Below are 14089 nucleotides of genomic sequence, written 5' to 3'. Positions count from 1 at the left end.
ATGGATTGCACTTTGCACGCGTAACTACATTACATTAAAATTTAAACATATGTATCATGTACTCCTTCAAGTCGTAACAAAGCAAACAATGGACTTATTTACCGCTTGTAACACTTTGGGGCGCAATCAATTTGTTTATAAAAGCATTTATTTATAAGAAGTAGCTCTGACCCGTAATTTCAATAGCATAACAATGCAATTGCATACATACGGTCATGGCCACCTTAAACTTAACCTGGTAGTGCAATGAGGAAGTGACCCTGATCAAGTAATCCCAAAATGGTCTGAAGTACAATACCGGTCAGTTTAAAATAAGCTTTATGATAACATTCATGTTAATGGTACTTGTCGAGAAGAATTGGACAAAGCTTCAGTAAATAGATAAATTAAATACTTAGTCAGATGCTATATTAGCTTGCCATAATGTCTAGAACGCCTATTACCTGCAGTTTTTGAAAACGCCTGTATGCTTAAAACGCCTGTTGTATTTTTAAGAGCAAAGTGGCTTAAACAAACTTTAACTCTTTCCAGTATACTCTGATTTTAGCACACATTATAATTGTAGCGCACATTTACTGCTTGTCACAGATTACTAGTATACTACACTAATTTAAGCAATTAAATATCACATGCTTTAAAGGTGACTTGAACTGGCGGCCATTGCTTCAGAATTACCTAAATGTTATCAAGAATCAGGGCAAAGAAGATTATCTGTCTATTATTTAGGGCAGTATTGATCACAAAACCGCATATTATTACCACCACTAGGTGAAATTCTCGATGTATCTACTTATATCATTCAAGTTTGGCAAATTCGCAAGCCATGGACCACAGGGTAGTAGGAACAAGAGTGAAAATATTTACGTAAAAGACTTGGTACTAACTGCTTCAAAATTCACTTCACCTACGTTCTGAGTTTTTTTTATTTATTTTTATTCCACTACAAGTACGAGTAAGTCCTTGACTGCAATCTCACCTGGTGGTAAGTTATTATGCAGTTTTAGATGGTAGCGGGCTAACCTGTTAGGGAGTATCGGAGTCATACCCCTAATCGGCTCCTAAGCGACATCTCACAGGAATACTAAATCGTTTAGCGGCACGTGTCCATCCTACCGACACTTTGTCGGTAGGATGGACACGTGGTAACTAGCCACGGCCAAAGCCTCCCACCAGACCAGACCTGAGAAAATTCGGAAATAATAAATTCCCAAATTGCCTCTGACGGGAATCGAACCAGGGACCCCTACTTTAATTCACAGGGGTCACCGTTGCGCCAGGGAGGTCTTTTCATAGTATTACTGCGTGTACTTCAAAGTTAGACCGGCAAAGATATTTTAATAACCATTGAGCCTTTTGTTAAAGCACTCCGCTGTTAATAGAAGGAATGTTGCGGCACTTTTATTAAAGGTTCACTGTCCATCGTCAAAGGGGAAACACGAAGGAATTTTAAAGGTTTAACAAAATTACCAACATGGTAAAAGCCCATTTACAAAAGACTACTTTTTAATCGTTTTATGTAGGTAGATGTTCGCAAATTTAATAAATACTTTACAACTACCTACTGCTCTGAAAACAGTTTTAGTTATGCCATTCGCTTATAGAGATAACTAAATAGCTGTTCGCCGCGGTTTCATCTGCCTTACCTAAATAAGATTCGTAACAATTTTAATCAGTTTTGCAGTTTCACTTTAGTTACTCTTAAATAGTTTTGGAAAAAGTCCGCGACAGCATATATGTGAAAGCAAGTAGGTATAGTCCAATTAGTAAACAATTATTAATTGCTTATAATATTTAAATTGCATGTAATATTTACAATACACATTTTAGAGTATTAATAGTATTTAATCCTAATCAAAATAAATACCTTTATCGCAACTTATATTTAAAAACAAACTTTATCTTTTGCACTAGGAAGTGCAAGTCATTAGAAAATATAGTTTGAAAGTTAACGACAATCTATCTAAAATGTGTCAGGTAGGTACTGTGGCGCAGAAAATTAGCAAGGCAGGTTCGGCGTACGACGGTTCAGAAACACTTATTACCCAGAAAAAATTAGAAATTCAACGCAAATGAAGTCGCGGGCATCCGTTAGTATCGCGCACCTATACTCATAGACATAAACTTTTCAATGGATTTATTATAAAGTCAAAGTCAAAAATATCTATATTCAAATAGGGTCCCTAGGTGGCACTTTTGATGCGTACATTACATGAGAAGTACACGGTTGTGAGATGATGTCGATAAACATAATTGTAAGCTACATGGGTTCCAAAGGCGCCCTGGTCTAAAAAGAAACTCACAACAAACTTAGCCGGGTGGATTTTTTAGTTTTCACCATCTCACATTGTCATTTGAAATATTAGAAGAGCATGTCATTTGAAATATTACCTGGTTAGAGCAATAATTCACACCCAAGCTTTTTATCAATTACGTATTCCTTTATACTAAAAGACGTTTCTATAAGCTTACGAAAGGAAACTTATTTTAATCTACTATCCATCCGATCAACAACTGTAGATGGCAAAGGGTTTATTTACATAAGAGTATCTTAATAATAAAATACCTTGTTTTGTAACTAGCTGTTCCCCTCAGTTTCATATTGACCACGCAGATACTTACTTAAAGACGTAAACGCCTCCCGTACGTCCCGTAATTTATGTTGTCATTATCTCCTTACTATCATTATCATATTAACCTATTACCGTTCCACTACAGGTCTCGGATCTTCTGCCTCAACTACAAGGGTAGGCCGTAGTCCACAATGCTGGCACATTGCGGATAGTTAGACTTCACACGCCTATGAGAACATTATGGAGAACTCTCAGGCATGCGGGTTTCCTCACGATGTTTTCCTTCACCGTTGAAGAAGGTCATATTTTAAGGGTAGGCCGTAGTCCACTGCGCTGGCACATTGCGGATAGTTGTACTTCACACTCCTATGAGAACATTATGGAGAAATCTCAGGCATGCAGGTTTCCTGACGACGTTTTCTTTCTCCGTTGAAGCAAGTCACATTTTAATTGCTTAAATGGAATCAAACTCGGTAACCCCGAACGGGAGGTCGAAGCTCTAACCACTCGGCTATCTATTATAGATTTGGTGAGTAGTTTTTGAGTTTATCCATCACATACCAACATCCAAAAAATCTAAATATATAATCAACAGTTTTTTTTAAATAGGTTTCTAGCCACGGCCGAAGCCTTTCACCAAACCAGATCAGATAAAATTTCGATATTTTAAATTGCTAAATGAACTCTGGGGGGTCATATCCTCCGCCTATCACACAACAGTACAATTCCACGGTCCCTTGAGATATTTTAAGAGCTGCTCTCAAAATACTATGTAGAAGTACAGTGAACAGGTTAATGAACTTAGACGCAGTTCCTTCCCGGAAAGGTGTTTTAAAGGTTTATTTATTTCGCCAGTAATTAAATACATAACCTTGAAATGATTTTTGTTAAAATTTTACAAATTAAACCGCAAAAAGTTTCGAAATGATTGTAAAACTTCCTGGTTCGTTATGAAGTGCCTATATTTATATTTGACCACTCTTAATACATTTACGTAGAAAACGTATGTAAGGCCGAGTTACAGATTTATTTCATTCAATATATTAAGGTCGGCTTGCCTGGCGCAGTGAATTCTCATAAGGTCCCAGGTTCGTCGATTCTTATCCGTAAATTTGGCATCCTGACTTTTATCTGCTTTCAGCTCTGCATCAACGTTGCTTGAAAAAAACCTAAAATCTCTAAGCATACGCAGTTACTGGCATCCGCTAGTGGATCATAAATTTTGTACCGGAAACACCGGCATACGAATGAGACAAGAAGAAAAAAACGTGTGCGAAATCACTTCTGCGCAGTAGATAAACATCATAGAATAGAATAGAATAGAAAAACTTTATTGCAACACAGCAAAAAAAAAATTACACAATTACAAATTACACAGCATAATTATACTTTTATTATACAATAATTAATATTATATTAAGGTATTACAATGTAATGTCAAAAAAAAAATTTATTTTTACATACCTTTTGTCAGCATTGGGGAACGGAAATTAGTTATGGCTCTTAGACAGGTTTTTCCACAACCTACTTGTATGTTGTAACTAGATGTGCCCTGCGGCTTCGCCCGCGTAATTTTGGGAGGCAGCGTACTGCTACACAGTCTACACCTATAGTTATATATAAGATTTTTAAATTTTTTCAAACATTTTTTTTTCTTACGTAGTTTTTTTTCTTCAATAAAAGTATACTATATTATTTCTAAAACCTCCAAGAATATGTGTAAAAAGTTTCATGAATACCGGTTCAGTAGTTTTCGCGTGAAAGCGTAACAAACAAACTTACATTCGCATTTATAATATTAGTAGGGTATTCACCACAAAACTAAGAACGTACAGAACCCTCACTCAGCCATTATTGCTCTTACAGTGCACACGCACAGTGTCCGAAAACAGTGAAAACGTCCCACGCAAATCTCACTTGCTAGCTCACAATTTTTTTTTATTTACCCTATTTTTTGGTACACGTTTAGAACATTAGAAGTAAAATAATTAATGTCGACTGCTTCATTGAGTGACTTACCGCCTGTTCGAGAAAAACTACTAAAGATGAGTAGTTTTTGATGCTTCAATATTAGTTGTGTACGTTTACGGTTTCTGTATGTTCTTAATTCCACGCTATTTACCTAACTTTTATTCATTAAAATCTTGCGATCATTGTATCTATATCATATTTAGGTCAAAACTCGAAAACTTTGGTTTCTTACCTAATGGCATGGTTAGGTAAAAGCTTGAGTGTCCTCAAAAAGTCTCTTATGTAATGAAAATGTGTTATGTAATGAAAAGTTATCATAATAACACAGTGAAAAGTTTAGTCTCTCCGAACATATATTTCGGCTAGAACAATAGCTTTAGATATTTATTGATTTGTCTATGTGATATGTATTATTCGTATGCTGCACACATACACACACACAACCACACACACACACACACGCACACGTACAGACACACACAGCATGTTAACTCAATGTTTTATTATGTTAATAAAGCTGATTTTCAGTATTCTTAAAGTAATTTAAAATTACCCTGTTCCGCATATATAATATGTATTTTCTTATGGAAGAGCGGAGTCTTATGAAACATGTGTAGCCCTATCCTTGGAACTAATCATAATTTTGAAAATAAACTATTTTGATTTTTTTTTAAACAAAATATTTGTGAATAGATTGCTAAGTTTTGTTTTCGAAATAATCAGCTTTAATGATTTTGTTATTTATATAGGTAAATAAACTAATAAAAACTCATAGAATTAATATGTCACCTACTACCGCGCTGACTTTCTATAGGTACGTATATAAGGTTTTTTCTTTCCTGACTGATAGACATCCTATAGGTAGACCAATTGGCAGAACGTATTTTGAGATTTTGAGAGAATGTCCTATGAGTACTCTAGAGGTGTGCCTACTTAGCGAAGTTTTTTTTAAGGTATTGGTTTAATATACTTAACTGCCATATACCCCTTTTTTTTTTGTTGACGGGGGAAATCATCTTAAAAGATACCCTTTTATCTGAGGGAGAATTTGGGTTATGTCGCATTTCTATCCACTAAAACCTCTTCGGTAGACAGCCTCAGTGCATATTGGGAAGCTCCGGGATCTCCTAGGAACGCACCGGTGCCACCCTTGCACAACACTTGACTTCATTTAGGTACATCGCTGTGAGGTAAGGTCTCACAGGTTGCTTTTTTTTAGCATTTAGCAAGCGGCTGTCTTCCCGAGAACACAAGTAGAGGTGATGACGTGACTGCTAGTCCCCGTCGGACCGTTCGCGACCCTGATGTGACTATGAGGTTAACCCATTATCTTGGACTGCATCATGACTTAAGACTAGATGAAATTGTAATTGCCACTGCAAGCTAGACGCTGGGGTCTAGCTTTTAGTGGAATATAAAAACAAAAATTAATAATTCATATTTTATCCAAACAACGGTCGTTTAAAACTTAACAGAGATTTTCCTTAAAATCAAGATAATAGTTATTTGCGTCACGGCTGCTACGCCTGTGATTATATTCGCGTGCCTGAAGCTAATACTCCATATATAATAAGGATATTAAATTATGTTAACCTTTGCCTTTTATTATTATAAATGTCTAGATATGCCAGCAGCTTCGTCAGCGATTGTTTTCGCCTTTTAAAGCCCCATAGTTTGGCATATATAAGCATTCTATATCCGTCTTAAGGACGCAAGCTATCAATGCAAAATTTCGTCCAGATCGGTTTAACTGTTGAGCCAGTGTTAGGTAAAAACAAACAGAAAAACGAACAGACTTTCACAGACACACCTTCATTTACTTACTTACTTACTTTTTGTCTAATTTAGGATGATAATTTTGGCAGGTACACGCCAGTCAAGTTTCGTATTTATTCCAGTAAAATATATTTTATTATTTTTTATTCCACTGCAAGTTAGCCCATGACTGCGATCTGACCTGGTGGTTAGTATTGATGCAGTCTAAGATAGTAGCGGGATAACCTGTTAGGGAGTATGGTAGTCATAACCCTAGTAGGTTTCTACGCGACATCGCACCGGAACACTAAATCGCTTAGCGGCACTCGCTAGTCGGTAGGGTGGTTACTAGCCACGACCAAAGCCTCCCACCAGAGAAAATACAGATAATATTGATAATTACAGATAATTTTATAGTTTATTGATTGGTACCACAACAATCGAATCGGTGGTAAAATAAAATAAATCGACCATTCATATAACACAATAATTATCTAACTTGCAATTATTTATCACACAATTATTTGCTAACATAAACTGTTACATAAATAACAAATTTGTATTTGTTTTGTATCATAAATTATAATATAATTCTGACCATACAGTATTGCCTTTTTATCGGATTGTGTGTAGCTGATTAACCCTAGTGATTTTAACAGCGTAACGCGGGCTTATTAGCGTGCCCCGGGATGAGGTTCTGCCAGGAAGAGTTGGAACTCCAGGGCTCGAAGACGCGAAGGGATCTTTCGTACGAGGGCGCCTCATGTGAGGCTGAACCTCGGCTCAGGCGACGATTGGAGTGAAAGGGTTACGGTGATTAATACGCACGCCTCCGAGGCCGTGGTGTGAGCCCACGTCCGGATGACGTCAGAAGTCAGGGACTCGGGGTCGCTGTGCAGAGGTTGATTGTGTGTTCTGATAAGGAGCAATGCCAGTAGTAATCTAATCGTCAGGGTCGTGAAGGACGTGTTTAGGCCTCTTTTCTGAATCAATAACCTACGGTGTAACTCGAACAGGGTCGGAAAATCGTAAAAATCCTACAAAATCAGAAAGGTTTTTTTATGTAGTCGTATTTAAAGATAGGAAGGAAATGTTTTAGAGGAAGTAAAACGTAAAGGAATTGTTCACTTCCGGATAAGGTTTGGAAATAAAAAATATTAAGGAAGTATTTCCCTTACTGCATACTTTTTGAACAGCACAATTTTGAGCTGTGAATAATGTCACATCTGTTATTTACGTGTTACGGGGATAAGAATTGCCAGTTGACTCTATTAAGTCATCTTACCTCCTGTTTTTGTTCGAAATTCTTCAGTAGGTACCTGAACACCAAAGTCTTCTAACAGTGGGTTTTGCTCTAATTACTCTTCCCTCTTAAGAAGGCTCGGAGTAACTCGGAGGGTAATGGAGAGAGCTATACTTGGCTAATAGTAGAGCTCTCCTCATTCTTGATAAAATGATTGTGAAGAGATTCTGCGCAATCAAATAAAAAATGAAGAGATTACTTCGAATAACCAGAATTATCGACATAGCTCAATGAGTTGCGAAGCTAAAATAACAATGACATACTGCATAGCTCGGAGAAACAATTGACATTGGGGTCGCACCGGAAACATTGTGTTGGTTTACCCCCTTACGGGGTGGACAGACGATATAAAACACGTCGCAAGGAGTCCCTGGATATAAGCCACACAAAAAAGTTGATATCCCTAAAAAAACCTGTGTCCAGCAATGGATGCAGACTCAAATCTCCTCCACCCCTAGTTCGAGATATGATCGCTCGCAATCGAATAGTCGTTTTCGAAATACTTGAAGCTCAGAATAAAATGGATTTTATTTATATCGTAATAAAGCTCACATATGCCTACAATTCTGTTAGGGTTTTTGGCACAAAAACCCTAACAGAATTGTAGGCATATGTGAGCTTATAATACGGGATTTGCGACTCTATAGTTTGATATGCGATATCGACCCCGATTGCGAGCAAGCAAATCTTACCCGCTGCGCCTCCTCTCCACTTTGGTAGTAGAAACCTTCAGTTATGCTCGCGCTTTATATATTCTAGTGGTTGAAATAAATGAATATACGCGTACAAAAACAGCTGAAATAAGCACCGCAAATATATACTAAGCTTGTGCCACCTGCTCATTTAATTTTTTTACCCGTTTTAATGAACATTTTATTTTTTACACTCAGACTTTTATAATTACGGAATTGTTGTTATTCTTATAATTATTACGATAACGATTGTTATTTTACTTTATTACCTACCATTATAAATAAAATATATGTTGCAACACATACTGAAAAAAACTTAGTTTATAAGTGGTGTGGCTAATAACAGAGAGTTATAAAACGAATGAAAACTGACTTGAAAAGCGACACGATAGAGTTAATGATGGGACTATGAGTTTAAACAAATAGGTATCTAATATAGAATGAGAAGCCGTGATAGCGCAGTGGGTAGGAGCTCGACTTCACTATCGGGGTGCTGAGTTCGAATCCCAGACGCACCTCTAACTTTTCTTAGTTATGTGCGTTTTAAGTAATTAAAAATATCACTGGCTTCGACGGTGAAGGAAAACATCGTGAGGAAACCTGCATGCCTGAGAGTTCTACATAATGTTCTCAAAGGTATGTGGAGTTTACCAATCCGCACTGGGCCAGCGTGGTGTACTACGGTCTTAACCCCTTCTCATTGTGGGAGGAGACCCGTGCCCTGTAGTGGGCCGGTAATGGGTTGATATGATGATGATGAATAATATTTTAGGAATAAAACGGTTCGATTTTTTGAATATTAATTATTGGAGAAAAGTTAAATATGTAGCCACTACTTACTACCCATTTTAATATTTAAAAAAATTAGAATAATTCTGCATTTAATTTAGCTAGAATTAAATATCGGCTGCAAAATTCAAAGCCCTGGCTGACTGATATATCAACGCATAGCTTAAACCACTGGGTGTGGGAACTTCAAAATTATACTGTGGATTCCTTTAAAATGTACACAAAGTTAACAAAGTTTTTAAATGCGGTAAATTTTGTAAGAAAGTCAGTCATTTTTATTTCCATGCAACTTGGTATTTGGGCTTTTGACTAGAAATAAAGATATTGGAATTCCATAGTTTGTTTGAAAATTCCACCCCTAAAGGGGCAAAAAAGAGCATTAGGTAAACTCTGCATGAAAGTCCTTTATTTTTCATTTTTCATGTTTTGTCCACGAAACTCGGTTTTTTTGCTTAAAAGGTATGGAAAAAAAGGAGGTGTATCGAAGTTTAAAAAAAATCCACCTGCAACGGGGAAAAGTCTTTGATTTTTCAAGTCATATTGCTGAAAATTGGTACTTAGATTGACAATAATTAAATTGGTAAAATACATGTTTCGGGTTAAAATAATTTCAATCCAATTTTGTTTTTATTTAATACCTGGTTCCTGGATTGTGGCGCTTTTTATCGGACCCGATGGTGTTGCTGTTTGCAGGGCGCTTTGTTGTCATCGTCATCACGTTAACCAAATGACGTCCACTGATAGACATAGAGAGAGAGTTTCAGAATCCAAGGTCCTTGTGTTCAGCGGTTTCCAGCAACTCGCTTGATATCGTCTGTCCACCTCGTTGCGGGTCGACCAACGCTGCGTTTACTGGTGCGGATCGCAATTCCAGCTCCTTGGGATCCCAACGTCTATCGGTTCTCCGAGCTACGTGCCCCGCCCACACTGTATAGTCCACATTAAAGCCAAAACAGTATTTTTTTACATTTTTGTTTGTTCTGTCAGTCTGTATCTTGGCCGCCCACCACGCGGAAATTACTAAATTAATTTATTCATATTAAGAGGTATGACATAGCGCACTTTTCATCCCAAAATGCAGCAACTGGAACTGTTAGTTATTTGTAAACATTTTTATTTTTTGCATATTATCTCGCCATTTGAACCTTTCCTGGACTTTTACGAATATTTTTAGACCTAAATTAGCCCAGTCGGTCCAGCTGTTCTCGAGTTTTAGTGAGACTAGCGATCTACATTTTTATACCTATATACAGATACGAAAGTGTGTCTGTCTGTTTGTTTCTTTGTTGGTTTGTTTTTTGTTTGTTACTGTTAAGCCGGTCTCAGAAAAATTTTACACTAATTTAGCTTGGTAGTAGGTAAAAATTGCTTTTGTTACCCATACTTGGCTTGACCCCTTAAGTTCTCCGGGAGACGACCATAGGATACATTTAATAGCGGGAAAATAAAAGATTCCCATGGAATTTTGTAATCTATATTTTTTGTGTATCTTCCAATACACAATTTAAAATATATGTAAAGCTACGCCTAAATTGCATGCTTTTTACAGAAAACGTATTTAAGTATCTTTATTTGAGTCAACTAAGTATAGGATGTTCTTTTAACTAATTTACTATTCGTTGTGAAAAGCTTGGTTATTTATTAATGCTCTGACTAGTTGCTTTGTAAATATTTAAGTAAAAATAAATAAATAAATAAATATACTACGACAAGACACACATCGCCATCTAGCCCCAAAGTAAGCTAAGCTGCGCTTGTGTTATGGGTACTAAGATAGCTGATGAATATTTTTATGAATATTTTACACATAAATACTTATAATATACAGATAAACACCCAGACACTGAAAACATTTATGTTCATCACACAAACATTTTTTTTTCTAGTTGTGGGAATCGAACTTACGGCCTTGGACGGAGAAAGCAGGGTCGCTGCACACTGCGCCAACCGGCTGTAAGTGACGGTGTAAGATGTCGATAACAGAAAGAACATCCAGCCAAAAAAATCCTCATGAAACTTTGTACACATATTCTTGGAAGTGCTAGTAATATAGGATACTTTTTATTCCGACATTAAGCTCGGTTCCTTTGGGAGAGGGGATGAGTGTTTGACGATTTTACACAATAACTCCGACAAATTATAACCGATTTAAATAATTATTTTTGTACTATAGAGGATAGTACAAACATAATTATTTAAATCGGTGTTATAATATGTGTTTAATTTTGCCGAAACTGTGATTGGAGATAGAGGACAGAACCTCAGTGGTATTTAAATACTGAATACTTTAATTTTTTTTAGATCAACAACTAAATTTAATCAAAAAACAAAATCAAACGCAGACGAAGTCGCGGGCAACAGCTAGTTATTTAATAATAAAACATTTTACAATACCACAATCATAATCACCACGGGCAGACGGGTTGGTGATCGCATTAGATGGCACTGTAATAGTACATAAGGGCAGCTGCCCGTTCCCCATTAAATGTTCTTTAAAAAAAATCGATTAGCTTTAGCTACCTTATCTTCTTCTTTAGGTGCCTCTCCAACTAGTGAAGGTTGGCCGTCAGTTTTCGATAATTTTCCTTTTCTCTCGCGAGGCTAAACAGCTTGGCGGCACTCGCGATCCCAGTCCACTCCCTAATATTGCGCAACCAAGACTTCCTCTTGCGACCGATGCGTCTCTTTCCAGCAACTTTGCCCATCATTATCAGTTGCAGTAGCCTGTATCTATCATGCCGAAGCAAATGCCCTAGATAAGCAACTTTTTTCTTTTTGACGGTCTTCCAAAGTTCGCGCTGACAACCAACTCGTCGCAAGACTTCCTCATTGGTAACCTTTTGAGTCCAACTGATTTCCAGCATGCATCGATAGGCCCACATCTCGAATGCTTCTTGACGTTTTCTGAGATCCTCTTTGATGGTTTAATTTCTGTTTCACTGTCCCATTTTTCAGTCAGCCAAGTGCCTAGATATTTATACCTCTTTAGACACTACCAAGACCTTTGTTATCTTGATGTTTATAGTTAGACCAGCCTCTTTGCTACACTTACTGACACGATCAACAATCCTCTGTAGCTCCGTGGACGCATATAAAACTGTGTCGTCAGCTTACCGTAAATTGTTAATAATACGACCATTAATCTTAACACCACAGTTTAAGTCTTCCTTATATTTCCATTTATTTCTTTTTCACACTATCTTAGAGATTCCATTTAGTGCAAACTGAAGTTTGCTAATTAGGTTTGCTTATGAGTTTTTGAGAAACCTATTTATTTATTTATTTGTTTTTATAACACTTAATTGCACGTAAACATACATATAGGAAAAGAAACATAAATGAAACAGTAAACAATGTAGATATGCAAAGGCGGCTTTATTGCTGCAACCTACGTAGCTATTTATTTCTTTCGATACAAACGTGCGGTGTGCTTACACGGTTATAACTGCATTTTATGCGCCGTTACATAATCGGTGTGAATAAGCCTGCAACAAAAAAAAACTGTTGTACAATGCCGTGTGAAGTAGTCTATATGTACAAAGCTTCACCAGTGTACAAATAGTACCGCTGGTATCATTTTTTTTCGATAAGTCGAGAAAGCAGAAAAATATATCAAGAAATATTATTATACCCAACAGCCCGCATTGAAGCAGTGTAGTGGGTTTAACCGTTTATGCTCTAAAACCCTCTTTCCTGTAAGAGTGCAGGCTTGGGCCCAGCTGTGGGACGTTAATAGGCGGATGGTGTATGTAATTTAATTAAAAAATATATATAACCAAAACAAACAATCATGTTGTATTAAATTTGGTCTCAATTTAAGGACATAAATCTTATTCTCTTAAATATACTCCTTTTCATGGAATAAAATTGTTCAGATTGAGTTATAATTATAATTAAAATGATAAAATTACCTATAAATCAAAAAGTGTTATTAACTCTTATGCTTGACCACGCCTTGTACTTACAGATAAAGTTAATAGAAACAGTTGAATGACTGTAATCAAACTAATACAGGTTGTAACTTTCTAAACTCAAGTAGAATCTCGCGTAACGTTGAATCACGAAAGATGATTATTATTTAATAGACGTCATTTCGAAAACAGGACAACCAACTTGATTGCAAACTGACAGTAACATATTTACTTCTCAAAATTTTTGTCAGTATGATTTGAAAAATCACAGATCCTAACTAATATTATAAATGTGAAAGTGTGTTTGTATGTTCGTTTGTCTTTCCTTTTCGCCCTAACTAACAATCTAATTTTAGCATAGAGTTAGTTAAAAGGAGGAGAGTAACGAAGGCTACGGGATTCAAACGGTATTTGCAAAACAAACGCAGACTAAGAGAGCAGTACACAGCTAGAATACATATTATATCGTAAAATACAGAGGTCAACAACACACGTAACCTTTTATTAAGACAGGTGCGTGTAGTAAATTTGACGTCCGCTCTGTGGCTAAATATTAGCTAGGTAAACACCATGGGGCAGGGGAGGACAGCTGCAAAAAAGTGTATGATGGCCGAGATACAGATGGACAGAAAGAAAGATAAAAATGAAAAAAAATACAGTTTTGGCTTCTTTACCGATGCTGAAGCCGCGGACGATCTGACTTAAAAAATCTCATTTGCCCCTTCCTAGACTGGATTCGCCCATTGTAAATACCTAGCTTTTATTAAGTCTTCATTCCTCAGTCCCTGCCCCGTCTTGTGTGCAGGAAATAAGGTGTATACCTCTTTGTTTTCGATTAAATTGAACTTGGAATAATAACCTTGAGACAAGATATGTATGTGAAAAAAATTCTAGCCAGTGAACAAAAATGTAACAAGTGCGGACGTTTTGACGCTGCACATCCGTATGAAGGTTAAAAGTATATGAATAAAGTTTTTCCCATATAACTTCTAACGCGTGTACATAAGTACATACACGTTTTTTTTTACTCAATATCTTCTGAACTGATCTATCTCATCGTCATTTATCCGCAGTCTAACAGCTGTAAACAAGCCTTGT

Source organism: Pararge aegeria, chromosome 12 (assembly GCF_905163445.1).
Source record: "Pararge aegeria chromosome 12, ilParAegt1.1, whole genome shotgun sequence".
Taxonomy (NCBI): Eukaryota; Metazoa; Arthropoda; class Insecta; order Lepidoptera; family Nymphalidae; genus Pararge; species Pararge aegeria.
Note: the sequence above shows the minus strand (reverse complement) of the source record.